This window comes from Microtus pennsylvanicus, chromosome 5 (genome assembly GCF_037038515.1).
Source record: "Microtus pennsylvanicus isolate mMicPen1 chromosome 5, mMicPen1.hap1, whole genome shotgun sequence".
NCBI lineage: Eukaryota > Metazoa > Chordata > Mammalia > Rodentia > Cricetidae > Microtus > Microtus pennsylvanicus.
In genome coordinates this window covers 17,304,732-17,319,270 of record NC_134583.1, presented here as the reverse complement: position 1 = coordinate 17,319,270, position 14,539 = coordinate 17,304,732, and positions in this window count along the sequence as shown.

Sequence of the window (14,539 nt, the reverse complement as noted above, 5' to 3'; positions counted from 1 at the left end):
CAAAACAAGCTTGCATTCTTGAAGAGAACAGACATGTTAGTAAATGTTGCACATGTCCACATCATGCCTTTCCCGTTCTTCATTTTCTAGCAACTGAAATACAAAGCAACTCATGTTTCTGACTCAGTACAGAGTTTATAATTTGCATATAATTAAGTCAGCTTATGAATAAAAGTGAGCAATGATTTTACTGAGCTTGTTGCAATAACCAAACTGAATTTTCTGTTGGCTAGTAAAGAAAAAATCCACAGACCAAGTAACATTTAACCACCAGAACAATTTTCTGACAACTCTGAATGCTGAGAAGTTCGAAATCAAGGTGCTGTTAAACTTGATGCCTAGTGAGGAGTCTCTGATGATGGCTTGGTGTTTTACTGTGCTTTTACATTGTAGAAGGGATACAACATCATTAGATCTTTTTTTGCAAAAGCAATAATCCTCATTATTGTGTTTTAAATGCATTTACTCTCACTGTTTATGGGGGTATTTGGAATGTATGCTGGAGCTCTTGGGTCTATGAGAAAATAACTATGTAGAACTAGTTCTCTCTTCCATCCTTTATGTGGCTTCTGGGAACAAAACTCAGATCATTAGGTTTTCTGAATCACCAGGTGGCAAGAGCACCTTTACCCACTGTACCATTTTGATGCTCCAGTAACCCCATTCACAAAAACTTGGTCTTTCTCACTTAAATCACCACCTCAAATGTTCCAGCAGCCACAATCACCTTATGCAGTTCAACATAGAATCTTGGTGAAAATGAAGTAGACTCTAGCAGCCTGCTCTTCCCTCTGCCATTAACACCGTTAGACAGTAAGGATACTTTCTTAATCTGTTTTATCTACCCTGGCTTATTTTCTTCCCTGTATAAAAAGGTATAATCTTTAAAAAAAAACATGGTGAAGAATATTTTAGTAACTCTCAAATAAATTAAACAAGTTTTGCTGAACAATATGTGTTAATATATATCCAGTCTTCAGAGTCTTAGAGATTCCCGATTTTCATGGACTTACAACACCAAGGAATCATTTCTGTAGAAATATAGATGCCTACAAATTGTGTCTAACTTGTTTTTTAAAAAAAAACTTACATATGCATACTCTTTCCTTTATATAACTAATGGAGAGCGAGATATCTATTGAAATGTCATGAAAATAGATTAGAAAATAGTGGTTTCTTCCATTTTTCTCTGTAGGCAATGAAGCAGGAAAGCTATTCAATCGTGAATTCTAGATAACAAGCCCTTAGATCTAGAAACTTACGTACGTCACAAAGAATCTAACCAATTTACATGAAGTCAAGAAGTCTGGATGGCCTAAGTGCCTTGAAATTTTCAAATCAAGTTTACATTGCCATCACCTTGACCTGGGAAGGGATCTGGCTTTCTAATTGGCAATCCCTATCTGCTTAGCTCTTTCCCACACCATTAATACCTTTAGACATCAAGGATACCTTCTTAATCTGTTTTGTCCGGTCTGGCTTATTTCCTTCCCCATCTGTTCCCATATTGAACATCTAAACTGCTCCTTCTATAGACCTGCAGTAATTTTTATTGTTTCCTTGGCTCTTTTAATCAATGTCCCCAATTTTCTTTACTATATTTTGGACTACTGAATGTTGATGCAAAATCAACAATGGAAGAGACTAAACTCAAGGCCATGAGCTTCTGCTAGACCATAATTGTCCTACTTCTATGAATTCTCTGCCTGGGCTGAGAGGAACACCCATTTCTTCTCCTTATTTTTGTTCCCTTTGTAGACCCTTTGACTGCTTATGGCTTGCTGTGTTGTGTTTGCTGCTGTAACTATAGTATAACGATGATTTTAAGTTCATATCTCTACTACATTGTGAGTTTCTCAATATCAAGTGCCTTATATGATTTGTTTTGTATCTTCAGTGCCTGGCAATCTGCCTGAAACTAAGAAGTTAGCAATAAATTGTTATTTATGGAAATACTAAGTGAACACTAACATCTCAGTTCTCATGGCCCAGTGCAATGAGGAGCAATGTATATCTTCTTGCAAATCATAACAAAATCAAAGAACAAGAAAAACAAACTAACAGAAACCACATTCTACATATACAAACATTAATTATTTGTTATTTAAAATATATGTTTACATAATTTTCCCATTTTCTTTATCATTTAATTTTGGGGTTTATATTTTCAAAGTACCTAAAAATCTTTTAAACACAGAAATCATTAAAATCCTTTTTTATTTTAACTTATTTCCTTGTTAAATAAAGATCAGCTTCAGCTCTAATAATTTGCATTTCCGGGTTTTGATTTACTTTAAAAGAGATGTACTTTATACTAAACTGTATTTAAGAGTTCAGAGAAACCTTCCCAGATCCTGACACATGGGGACTTTCATTTTCCTGTGACTTTCCCCGTTTCATGACATTTGCTCATTAGGATAATGAGTTCTGCAGTTCCACGGGAAAAGATTTGAGTTCTTCTTGTGAAGCGAATCATATCACAGAAGTACTCTTCAGAACACCAACTGCAATATTCTACACTGACTTCCGGCTTGCTGTCATCATCTTTAAGGAAAAAAAAGAAAATAAAGAAAGAAAACCACTGAGTAGATATTTTCTCGCCTGGAATTATCTTCAAAGACTCCTTTGTAGTTGTGTTAGTCAGGAAAACTTCAATGTCATTGCCCGAACTTTCTTTTTCCCCACAAGTCCATATATGTTCCATTGTTGCACAAATAAAGAGAGGTGACTGGACGATAAGGGGATTTTTCAGTCCTATTCAATTAGCTGCAGAATGTTTCTTTACACTAGCTTGGTTTCTGGTTAGCTGACCCACGGAACAATGGCGACCACTTTACACTGCAGAGACAGTGCTGACAGGGGGATAATGAGAGAAACTGTCTCGGGGTTTCCCATTAACAAGGGTAACCAAAGCCCCCATTGGCCTTGCTAATGGGTAATAGCATATTATGCTATTGCTGAAGGCCTTTAGGAAATGGCGGACAAAGTTGCTTAATTAGTGGCATCTGAAGTGTTACCACTCCTGCACTACTGAATCTTCAGTTTCCCTACAGTTTCTAATTATTTTCCTTTGAATGAGAATACAGTACCAGATTTCCCATCTTGATTATGCTTTTCCCCTTCATCTGAATGGGTAATCAAGCACTACTTATTTCAATCAAAATACACTCAAATGGAACCTAACCACAGACATATGAATACAAGCAGTTCTGGTATTGATATTGATTTTCCAGTAAATCATCTTAAGCCCAAATGATCAAAAATCGAGACAGGTCAACATCAAAGAAACAAGAATATTGGCATGAAAGCAAGCTCCGTTGATTGGTACAAATTAAAAGATCATTTATTAGTGATTATGCTGTATAATACTGCCACTGCCAAATGAATGCAATTAAGATGAAATGGGCCCCTGCAGCTATAGGGGTTAATAAAGACTGAATTCCTAATGATTTTTCCATTAATTATGAAGATGTCCACAAAACAGCTTTAACAAAGTAGTGGCTCCCTCAGACAAATCTTTGTAATCTGGAGGAGACACCTTCTCTAATTGGCCCATTACAAAGATAATGTAAAGGTTTCTGTAGTTCTTAGCCTTTACCTGCTGGATACAGTTGGTGGAAACAGGGCTTAGGTTTTATGTGGAGGGAAAGAAAGTAAGAGATGATGTTTTTCTAAAAAAAATCTGGGGTAACTCTTACAAGGGCATGATTAATGACATTGTTTCAAGCCCAGAAGACTCAATATGAAGAACATTTCCTACTTTACATAATTAAATCACTTCCATATATACCAGCACAGTTCTTTTGACTATAAATATGGTTTCTGTAAGGACAAAATAAATAGAAGGAAGGAGGAAAGACGGGAGGAAGAAAAAAAGCAATGATTGTGGTGAACGGGATCAGAGCTCGACAAGCAGCTCTGAACTGGATGGAGAGCACCACATTTCCTTCATGGTGGTTGGAAGAAGAGAAAATCAACCCAAAGCCTGTACTCGCTACTCACTCATTTCATCTCCGAGCCAGAATCTACTGGGTCATTCACCTTGATTAGCCTGATGGTTCAATCCAAGGCCAGATTGCTTTAATCCTAAGAATTCAACAGGTACAAAAAAAAAGTTTAAAATAATAAAATATGAACTATAAATGCCTGGTGTTCATAACAATCTGGATAATTCACTTCAGAAAAGAACATATTATTTAAGAAAAAATTTACCAAGTTTTATTTTTTCATTGACTGCTTTTAAGTTATGTATTTTTCTTTGAAAGCAATTAATGAAGCAGTCAATTTGCTTTTAAAACAAACTCAAATTTAGAAATGGGTAATGTAAAGAAACTGAAAGGTAATCTTTCTCTCTCTCTCTCTCTCTCTCTCTCTCTCTCTCTCTCTCTCTCTCTCTCTGTCTCTCTCTCTGCCTGCCTGCCTTTAGCATGTGCATGTATTTGAGAGAAAGAGAAAGAGATGTAGATACAGAGAGAAAGGGGGAGACAGACACTATGAAGCAAAGAGGCACATGAAGAAGATTGAGATACTAAATTTTATAAACACTACAGCTATGAAATCTCAAAAATAAGGTAGGAAAAATCTTTGAAGAGGCGGGGATTTACAGCATGGTTGACATGCTGAGTATTAACCTGCCAGCTGTAAGCACATATCAGTATCATAAACTGTCTTTCTTGTCTCCTCCATCAGTGACTCTCTTAGGTGATGAGGGGCAGCACTGTGCAGATGTGTGGCAAGCCAGACAACTTAGTTTCAATATCCAGAAAATATTTTTATCTTAACCAAGTCACTTTGATTCTCTGAAACTGTTTCCCTGATTGTGAAATGGACAATTCATAAATTCAGTCAATAGGAATGAAGTGTAAGCAATACAATAGAAGCTAATTTTTTAACACAGTTTTTTTACAGAGATAATATTCAAAGCATAGTAGGAAAATTTGGTTTCTCTATATTAGCTCCCACATGTTGCATTAAAACAATTTTAGAATTAGTTTCAAATTGCATTATTAAAGAAACTAGAATGTACAAACTCTAACTTATAAAATCTTAGATGGCCTTGGCCCTGGTTATTATGTTGGTTTTAACTTAGCTAATTGTGTAAGTGCATTTTCCGAATTGTTTACTGTGGGGATTTTTTGCCATATATTTAAAATATTTGTGGTGTTCAGATATATCTGGTCCCTGGATTATATACAAATTTATTCGAGCAACATATCATAACTAGAAAGAAAAGAAAGCAGGGTATAATACTGTGTTTTTGTATTATTTTCAAAAGTCAGTGAATTTTCTTTGCTAAGAGTTCCTCAACATAGAAAGATAAATATAAACACTCTTGAAGGGAATTATTTTGTGTTTGCATGGTGAGTCTGTTCAGTTGTGGAATAAAATATGTTCTTGTAGTTGGGAAAAGAGTTTAAATGAGATGGAAACAGAGTATAAGCCTCTCCAGGACAGGGCTGGGCAGTCATTACTATTCACAAAATATGAAGCTCACTCTCAGGGGTAAGAAAACTGATAAAACAATCATAAAGGCACTTGCCCCAGGTCATAATTTATAAAAAAAACAAGTATTTATGGAGGAAGACCCTCCCTCAGAGACTGAAACTGAGCCCAAGATAGTCCTTTAACTTTCCAGCTTTGATAAGAAGCAAAATTTCAAGCAATATTAAAATATAAATATCTCTATGAAGATTACTTCTTTTGAGATCATCTTCTGATTTCCTTTAAAGTCATTCAGTTCACTCAAATGTATTCTTCTGAGTGTCTTGACTGCCTTCCTATTGTGCTTCAAGGATAACGACAAGGGCTATGTAGCAAGTACCTATTTTTCCTCTGGAAACTTTTTGATTTTATGTAATAAAAAAATGTTATACCCTTCTGACCTCAGGCTTGTGCCTGCCTCTTCAGAACATGGTGCTGGTTGACAATTGTTTTCCTTTCTTTCTTTTGACTCTCCCATAGTCTGAATTTTATTTTTATTTTGCACATGTTGCTTCAGGCTGGTGAAATGTTCATGAATAATGCTAGATGATTTTCATAACTTTGTTGTATAAGAAGAAAGTTGTCCAGAGTCATTTTCTCAGAATGGAGCATAGCGTTTGGTAGGTGAGGACAGAGTGATGAGAATACACCCATGGCATCAACAGAAGTTCTATGTCAGAGGAATTGAACCTGTATGTTCCCAGATCACCAAAACTATTCAGGATCCTCCAGGAAAAGGAACAATGTTTTTCTTCTTCTTTTTTTGTCTAATCAGATTTTCCAATATCATACTAATGGTTCAAAGGAAGTTACATGTTTCTCCTTTCCCGTCTGTTATTTTAATATTTGATAGTCCCTTTGTTCAGCATTGGATTTTATTCATAAATAAATCGACACCTGAGGATGACAATTCATGATGTATCTCTAAACTTCTAAGCCAAATATAGCAAAAACAGATACTTGATAATTTAATAACTTGTGTTACATGCAAGCTATATTATGTGTGAGTTCTGACAGTGATACCACTTTTTTTCTGCCTTTGTAAATGTGGTAGTTTGATGTAATTGGTCCCATAAACAAAGGGAGTGGCACTATTAGGAGGTGTGGCTTTGTTGCAGTAAGTGTAGCCTTGTTGGTGAAAGTGTATCACTAAGGAGGTAGGCTTTGAGGTCTCATACATGCTCAAGTTTCACCTAGTAACTCAGTTTGCTTTCTGTTCCCTGTAGATCAAGTTGTAGGACTCTCAGCTCCTCCAGCATCATGTGTGCCTGCATGTCACCAAGTCCCACCATGACGATAATGAACTAAACCTCTGAACTGCAAGCTACCCCAACTCCAATTATATGTTTTTCTTATAAGATTTACCTTGGTCATGCTGTTTTTTCAGAGCAATAGAAACCCTAAGACAGAGTTGGTACCAAGGTCTGGGTATGGTGTGATAGACCTAATCATGATTTTTTTTGAAGGAATATGGACCTTGGGACTGTGGATTAGAAAAGTACTTGAACTCTTTAAGTGCTGCATAAAGGGCCCTACTAATAAGAGCATGTTAGACAATGATGCTGAGTATGATTGATATACTGTGGCGGCTGGCTCAAGAGGTTTCAAAGGAGAAGAAGAAGAATATTAATATATGGCCTAGATATCATTCTTGTGAAATTTTGGTAAAGAATGTGTCTGCTTTTGCCCTTGAACAAAGAATCTTTGTGAAGCTAAAGTGAAGAGATTTAGGTTAGTTCCACTGGCAGAGGAACTCTTAAAATGGCCTCGTATAGGCTCTGTTGTGTGCTTATTAGTGTTGACTCAAAATAAAATTATAATGAAAAGGAGCAAGATGAACAATAAAAAATAGAATATGTAAAATTTGAGGAGAAAAGGAGCACCAGGAAGTGGAATGGAGTTAAGTCCTGTCTTCAAGGAAATAAACAGATTAATAAATTTGAATAAAAAGAGTGATGTCCTCAGGGAGAGAACCCACCCAGCAAAATTTTCAATTTGTGAAAAGGATTTGGAATTAGAGATAAAATTAGAGCTGAGTCAAGAACTCCGATGGCAGAGGCTGGTGGATATCTGAGATGGAGGCCAACCTGCTCTATAGATTCAGTTTCTGGGCAGCAAAATGTAGGCAGTATAGAAACCATCAAAACCAGAAAGCTGATGAAGATGTAATTGAAAGAAGGTGTCATCTTTCAGCACAGTAAGCAGCAGAACTTGACAAGGGTTATGAAATATTCTTCAGTGACTAAAGAAAGGCACAGAGGCCAGACATGTGTCGGGTATCCCTGAGTAGAAACCTAAAGAAGCAATTGTGAGAAGCTAGGAAGTTGAAGTCTGAATTGCTTTGGAGACCCAAAGATATTGGGGATGTCAGGGTGATGGGGTGCATGTTGAGGAAAGGGGTACCTGTTGAGGAAAGCTGCTAACAGTGAGTGGAGCCAGCCCAAGAGAAGAAACTGCATGGCATTAGCAAACCTGAGAAGAGCTGGAGATCTGCGAAAGTTTTGATATCAGAACGATTTTTTTTTTACATTTTAGTAAATTTCATTTTCACTGTAGAAATCAGAGAATCAAATGAGAAAATGAAATGGATCATGCCTTCACCAACTGAAGACTCGTTGCTGTTGATGTGTTGTAATCATCTTCCTCTGCATACCTTTTACATGACAGTACATATTTTTTATTGGTGTGTCACAGGTGCCTATTAGCATTTTTTTGTTTTTTACTGAGCTACATATTTTTCTCTGCTCCCCTCCCTTCCTATCCTTTTCCATGGTCGCCATGCTCCCAACTTACTCAGGAGACCTTGTCTCTCTCTACATCCCATGTAGATTAGATCCATGTATTTTTCTCTTTGCGTCCTCATTGTTGTCTATGTTCTCTGAAGTTGTGAATTGTAGGCTGGGTTTGTGTGTGTGTGTGTGTGTGTGTGTGTGTGTGTGTGTGTCTAAAAGCCACTTTAGAGTGAGTACATATGATAATTTTCTTTCTGAGTCTGGATTTCCTCACTCAATATTGTATTCTCTAGATCCATTCATTAGCCTGCAAATTTCAAGATGTCATTTTTTTTCATGGTGTAGTACTTCATTGTGTTAATGTACCACATTTTCCTTATCCATTCTGGTCATTGTGTGGCCTTGTGTGGCAACATGGATCATTGGCATTAATACAGACCCTGGTTTTTGTAGCACCATAGATACTTGGCAACAGCCTGGCCCAGATATCACCATGGCCCCAAGTGGCTCCCTAGGGTCATGTCTGGGTCCATGGCCCCATGGAGGCCTGGGTCTGAGCTATTATCCATTATTCCACTTGCCACTGAAGCTCCCTGCCATGATGCCAATGGAACCATCCTCTGAAACTATAAACAAGCACCAAGTAAATGATGTCCTTTATAAGAGTTGCTGTGGTCATGGTTCACTTTACAGAAAAGAAAAGACTATCACACACACACACACACACACACACACATGCATACCTCACCACACACACACACAGTGCTACAACTGCAAAAACCTCCTGCCAAATCTTAACTTTTTTTTCTTCATTAAATCAACATCAGTTTTTACCAAGCTCATAGTGTACCTATCCTCCTTCCTTATTCTTCATTATCAACAGCTTCTAAAGTCCCCAGGTAGTTATACTCTAGATTTACTGCCTTCACTCTGTCAACTTAGGTGTATTAAATATAGTTGGTAGTTCCTAAGAGGCAAATCACAGGACTGTCATGAGGAAATTGATAGATATTCTCCTTCCTTTAATTTGAACAATTGCTCAGCAAAAGCCGACTGCAATATAGTAAGGCACATGCTGTGATGGGCAGCAATGGACCACATGAGAAAATGACTCTGTGGGCAAAGACTCTGAAAAGACAGCTTGGCTTGCTCAGAAGTTGTCTTTTCTAAAATTCTGTGTATCTGAGCTGCTCAGGTAGGGTCTTTTTGCTGGTCCTCTGTCATGCCCTCAGTATGATCTACTCTTTCTCAGATCAGAAAGGAGACTAGCTCTGTGTCACTGACAAACACAGTGTATATCTTTAAGTCTCCCTTGAACTCATGCTTTTGGAGTCATATTACCCCCTTGGAACACTGTGCTCTAGCTACTGGATGAACTTTCATTCCCATCTCCCCCTTCCTATCACATTATCATTTCCCCAAGACAATTTTACCTATTAGCTTATGAAACCTGTGTTCTTGTTCTAAAACAGAGAAGGAAAAATGTTACTGTGATGTAAATTTCCTGAAGTGCTTTCAAAACAACAGACTCTTGTTTTATTATTCTTATTTCACTGATGAAAATATTGTATGTGAATTATAAGCATGAGTCTAACACTATTGTCCCTTGGTTCTTATTGGTTCCACTGCTGTGTAATTTGATTTTATCATCTTTCTGTGTCTTCATTTTTTTAACTGAAAAATGAGAGCTCCAAGATGGCTCAGTAGAGTGTCACTTTCTGCACAGTCTGGAGGACTGTGATTTCAATCCCAGGGACGTACATGGTGAATGAGAGATCTGACTCTCGCAAGTTGTCCTTTGATCTCCACATGTCTACTATAGCGCACGCACACACGCGCGCGCGCACACACACACACACACACATACATAAATGCTACAGAAGTTGAACATGAGACTAACAACAAAAATTGCTAGATATAATTTTTTAGGTGGGTATTTAATAACCAAATGTTCATGGAACAGTTAGAATTTCTGGTACACTATTTCATCACAATTATGTAAATAACCTTAGTCTTATTTTTTATATATTCTTTCACTTATCATTTAGCATAGGGAGGCACATACAACACTAAATGTATGTGGATGTCAGAGGTAAACTTTGGGTTCCAGGGATCAAAATCAGGCCGGTAGACTTGACTAAACATACTTTTATATATACTAGGCTAGACTTAAAAGCTTTCTATATTTTTAGGCTAAAGGGGAAAATTGGGGGGGGATATTTTTACAGGGTGAAGATGTGTTGCTGTGATTGATGAAAGAAAAAGTTGAACGGTCAATAGCTAAGAAGGAGAGTATAGGTGGGATTTCTAGGCAGAGAGAGACCTCGACAAGGAAGAAAGGCAGAGTGGCCAACCAGTCATGGCGGAAGCAGGATGGACTGTACAGAGGTGAAATGCAAGCCAGGTGACTGAACATAGACTTTAAAATGTGGGTTAATTTAATTTATAAGAACTAATTAGAAGCAAGCCTAAGCAAAGGCTGAGCTTTCATAATTACTAATAAGTCTACATGTCATTATTTGTGAATTGACAACACCCTCCCTGCCAAAATCTGACTGCACCCTTACATTTCCAGGTAACATTTCATCACTGAGGAGAATTAGGGCAAATATTTAAGCTACTCAAGAACCTGGAGACAGAAGCAGATATAGAGTCTGTGGAGGAATGCTTGCTCCCTATAGCTTATTCACTGTACTTTGCTTTGTACCTATGACCTCTTGCCCATATTCCCCACCTACAGTGTGCTGGGGCCTCCATCAACAGTATCTTCTGTTCCTATTCTGTATCAGTTTGAACAAATTTCCAAACAGCTGAAGCCTGCAAACTTCTCCAAATATGCTAACATGAGGTGCTTCCGAAGGAATTTCTAACCAGCTTGAACCTCTGTAATACAAACTGTTCTAAAGCTGCCTATAATTCAGTTGCCCCATGTGGTCTTGCAGAACCTGGGCAGCAACCAAAACCAGATGGTCCCCATCCTGCACTTCTCTCCCCCCTCTTTTTGACCACTATTCCAATCTTCCTGGACCCTAACAACATGACCTCAATTTCAGCAGGAAGTACTTATTGAATAGCTTTCATTTGCCTCTACCATCAACAAAAACCTAGAGTGTTGAGGCACAAAGAAACATACAATGAATGACTAATTGAGGGGTCTATGTGATGTATCAAATCTGATACTAAACATGAGGTTCTCCCAGTGTCTCTCAGCATAGTAAGTACATGTTACCAAGTCATCATTGTAGTAATATGAGCAGCAGCTGCGGGGCTGCGTCCCCAACACCCCAGCCGCCTGCCCGGCTAGCTTTACCAGAAATAATTACACAGACACTGTATTCTTTTAATCACTGCTTGGCCCTTAGCTCTAGCCCTTACTGGCTAATTCTGATATCCCAATCAACCCATCTCTAATAATCTGTGAGCACCGGTCTTACCGGGAAGATTCTAGGTCGGAGCTTCATCACGTGTGTCTGCCCGGGAGCGGGGCATGGTGTCTCTCTCTGAGGTGTCTGCTCCCGAGAGGAGAGCTATCGAGTCTGACCTCACTTCCTCTTGCTCCCAGCGTTTTGTTCTGTTTACTCCTCCCACCTATCTCCTAACCAATGAGAGCCAAGCAGTTTCTTTTTATTTAACCAATGACCTTCCTCCATCACATCATGACTGGCATATACCCTACCCTCAGCTTATCCAGACTTTGAGCTTGCTTCCCTTCCCTTCCTTTCCCTTCCCTTCTCTTCCCTTCCCTTCCCTTCCCTCAGCTTCTCTTCCTTATATAACCCAACAACTTTGACTACAGGATCTCTTGGTTCTCTTGTATCCTGGCTCTCTCCTGGCCTTAGCCCCTTTTTCTTCTCTCACTACCTCATTCCTATCCACGCAATGTCTTGACCTGGTTCAGTCTGGACCTTTCCAGATGCCTCTTGCTTTACTCTCCCTCATATCTACAGTAAACATTCCCCTCAACTATACCTTGAAGCAGTCATGTCTTCAATTTTTCTTTCACTGTCCCTTCTTCACTGAACCTAAGCACAACAACACACCTTCGCCTTAGTCCTTGAGTCTTTATTTTCAAAGGTTCATTTGTCATATTAAATTTTGATAAGTAAATTAGTTCTGAAAAAAAGAAAGAAAAAGAAAATACCCTTACAGGCTTGCTTTCCCACACGTATGCAGGCATTTTCTCGATTGAGGTTTCTTCTTCTCAGGTGACTCTAACTTGTGTCAAGTTGACATAAAATTAGCCAGCCAATTTTGAGAGTCATATGCTTAAAGATAATTCACTTAAATCTCAGAAAATCTCTAAGGTATGCAGACAGATTTTTTTCACCTTCTCAACAATAGATCTCCAGCACTTGGTGGACACAGAATATAATCATACTTGTTTGGGTGCAGGAGGGTACCTGTCTTAGAAAAAGAAATTTGTTTGAAAGAAAAGAGATTAAATAAAATATGCTCTGGAATTATCCAGACATTTTTGCAATGATGTTTCCTCTAGTATGGGAATGAGTCATTAAACTTTTTTCAACAGCTAAAAGAATCATTTATATTTATGATGGCTGTTTTTGGTTGTCAGTTTGTCTATATCTGGAATTAACTAAAACTCAAGTGCTGATTACCTATTATGGAACTTTCTTAAGTAAATCATTTGTCATACATAGACCTACTTTAATCTGGACTCTTTGAAATGGGAAAGTCACCTTAAATTTGGGGCATACCTTCTGGTAGTAGCCTATATAAAGCCTACATGGGAAAAAGGGAGGTCTTGCTCTTTTCTTTGCTTCCTTGCCCTCACTCTTAGTGGCAAGTTCATTCATTCACTGGTATTACAGTCTACTTCTTAGGAATTCTGTCATGTACTGAAGACCAGTGGAGACATCCAGCCTTCATATGAGAGTTTATATCTACTTTTCCTACATTTTGTTATTTCAGTGATTTTTTGATATCAATAGGAGAACTGTCATTTTCTCAAGGGAAATGAAGGAACAGAAGATCTGGTGAAGAAGGGAGGTCAGGTGGACTGGGAGGAGGGAAATGAGAGGAGGCTGACTTCAGGATGTATTTTATGAGCGAAGAATAAAGACAGAAAAATAAGAGATAAGAATAAGGCAAAACAAAATGATTACAGTACAATTAAGAAGCATAGTATGGTTCAAAATTTTTATTTCAGTTTAGTTATAAATATTTAAAATTAGCATGTCAATAATAAGTGAAATGCCAAGAAGAGAACCCAGAAAGTAAAAGGTTTGCCAGAAAAGACATGATTATATTTTCAAATTTCTTTTGTAAGTTTTATCTGCCTACTCAAAGTTTTTGACCACAAGTTTAAACAAAAACACTACTGTTGAGAAATATTGGATTTTTTATACTTTGTTGTTGTGTTTATATGAAGTTTTGACCTCCATCATGACTCACAATGTTTTCTGAGATAGTAACTTCAAATCATTCAAACTTGGCTTTTCAAAGCCAAAGTGGGTCAGTTGTTTTATTTTATTTAACTTGTGTATGAATCTAGCTCTAACATTGCATTTAAGGTAAACATGAAGCTTATTAACTTTCAACATTTCACACATTAGTGACCCTTTACTAAGAGCACAGAAAGTTAGAAATTGCCTTAATGACCATTTGTCAGTGGCAAAGACAAAAAATAAATGTCTTCAACAAATTCTGAGATTGGGGAAGAACACATCACGGCTACTGAACACCAAATGGTTACTTAGCCCTGAAAATACATGCCAGTAGGATTAAACAGACTAAGCAGGTTGTACTTATGCATTTAGGAAATTATATATGAATTAATTGATAATTTGTATATATAAATATATGTAATTTTTTAATGATCAAAGAGGCCATAAATTTGAAAATCAGAAAGGAGGAATAAATGGCAGTGTTCAGAGGAAGAAAGCAGAAGGGGAAAGTGATTTAATTATATTATAATTAAAAGATTTTTTTAAAGAGCCAGTTAAGGTATGTTCAAGAAAATGAAGAAAAAAATCTCTGATTAATTAAAATATGTTTATCCCAGGGGCAGAGAGTTCTTTATTGGAAATGTCAATGGGAATATTCTACCAAGTAATGGAAAAAAAAAACTCTTCCAGGGAGCAGACATCCTGGGACATGTTCTGATTGCTGGTGATCAACCCTAGAGAGGGGTAGTTGACAGTACAATTTTGAAAGAGGATCATTTTCCTTAGAGTCTCTGGTTTATAGAAATGGGATTTGTTCATATCACAGGAATTAATTCAGATCACAGAATTGTGCTGTACCTGAAGTCTGTTACTGAGACGTGAGGTCTTTTTAAATTTTTGGTAGCATAAGAAATAGGGGGT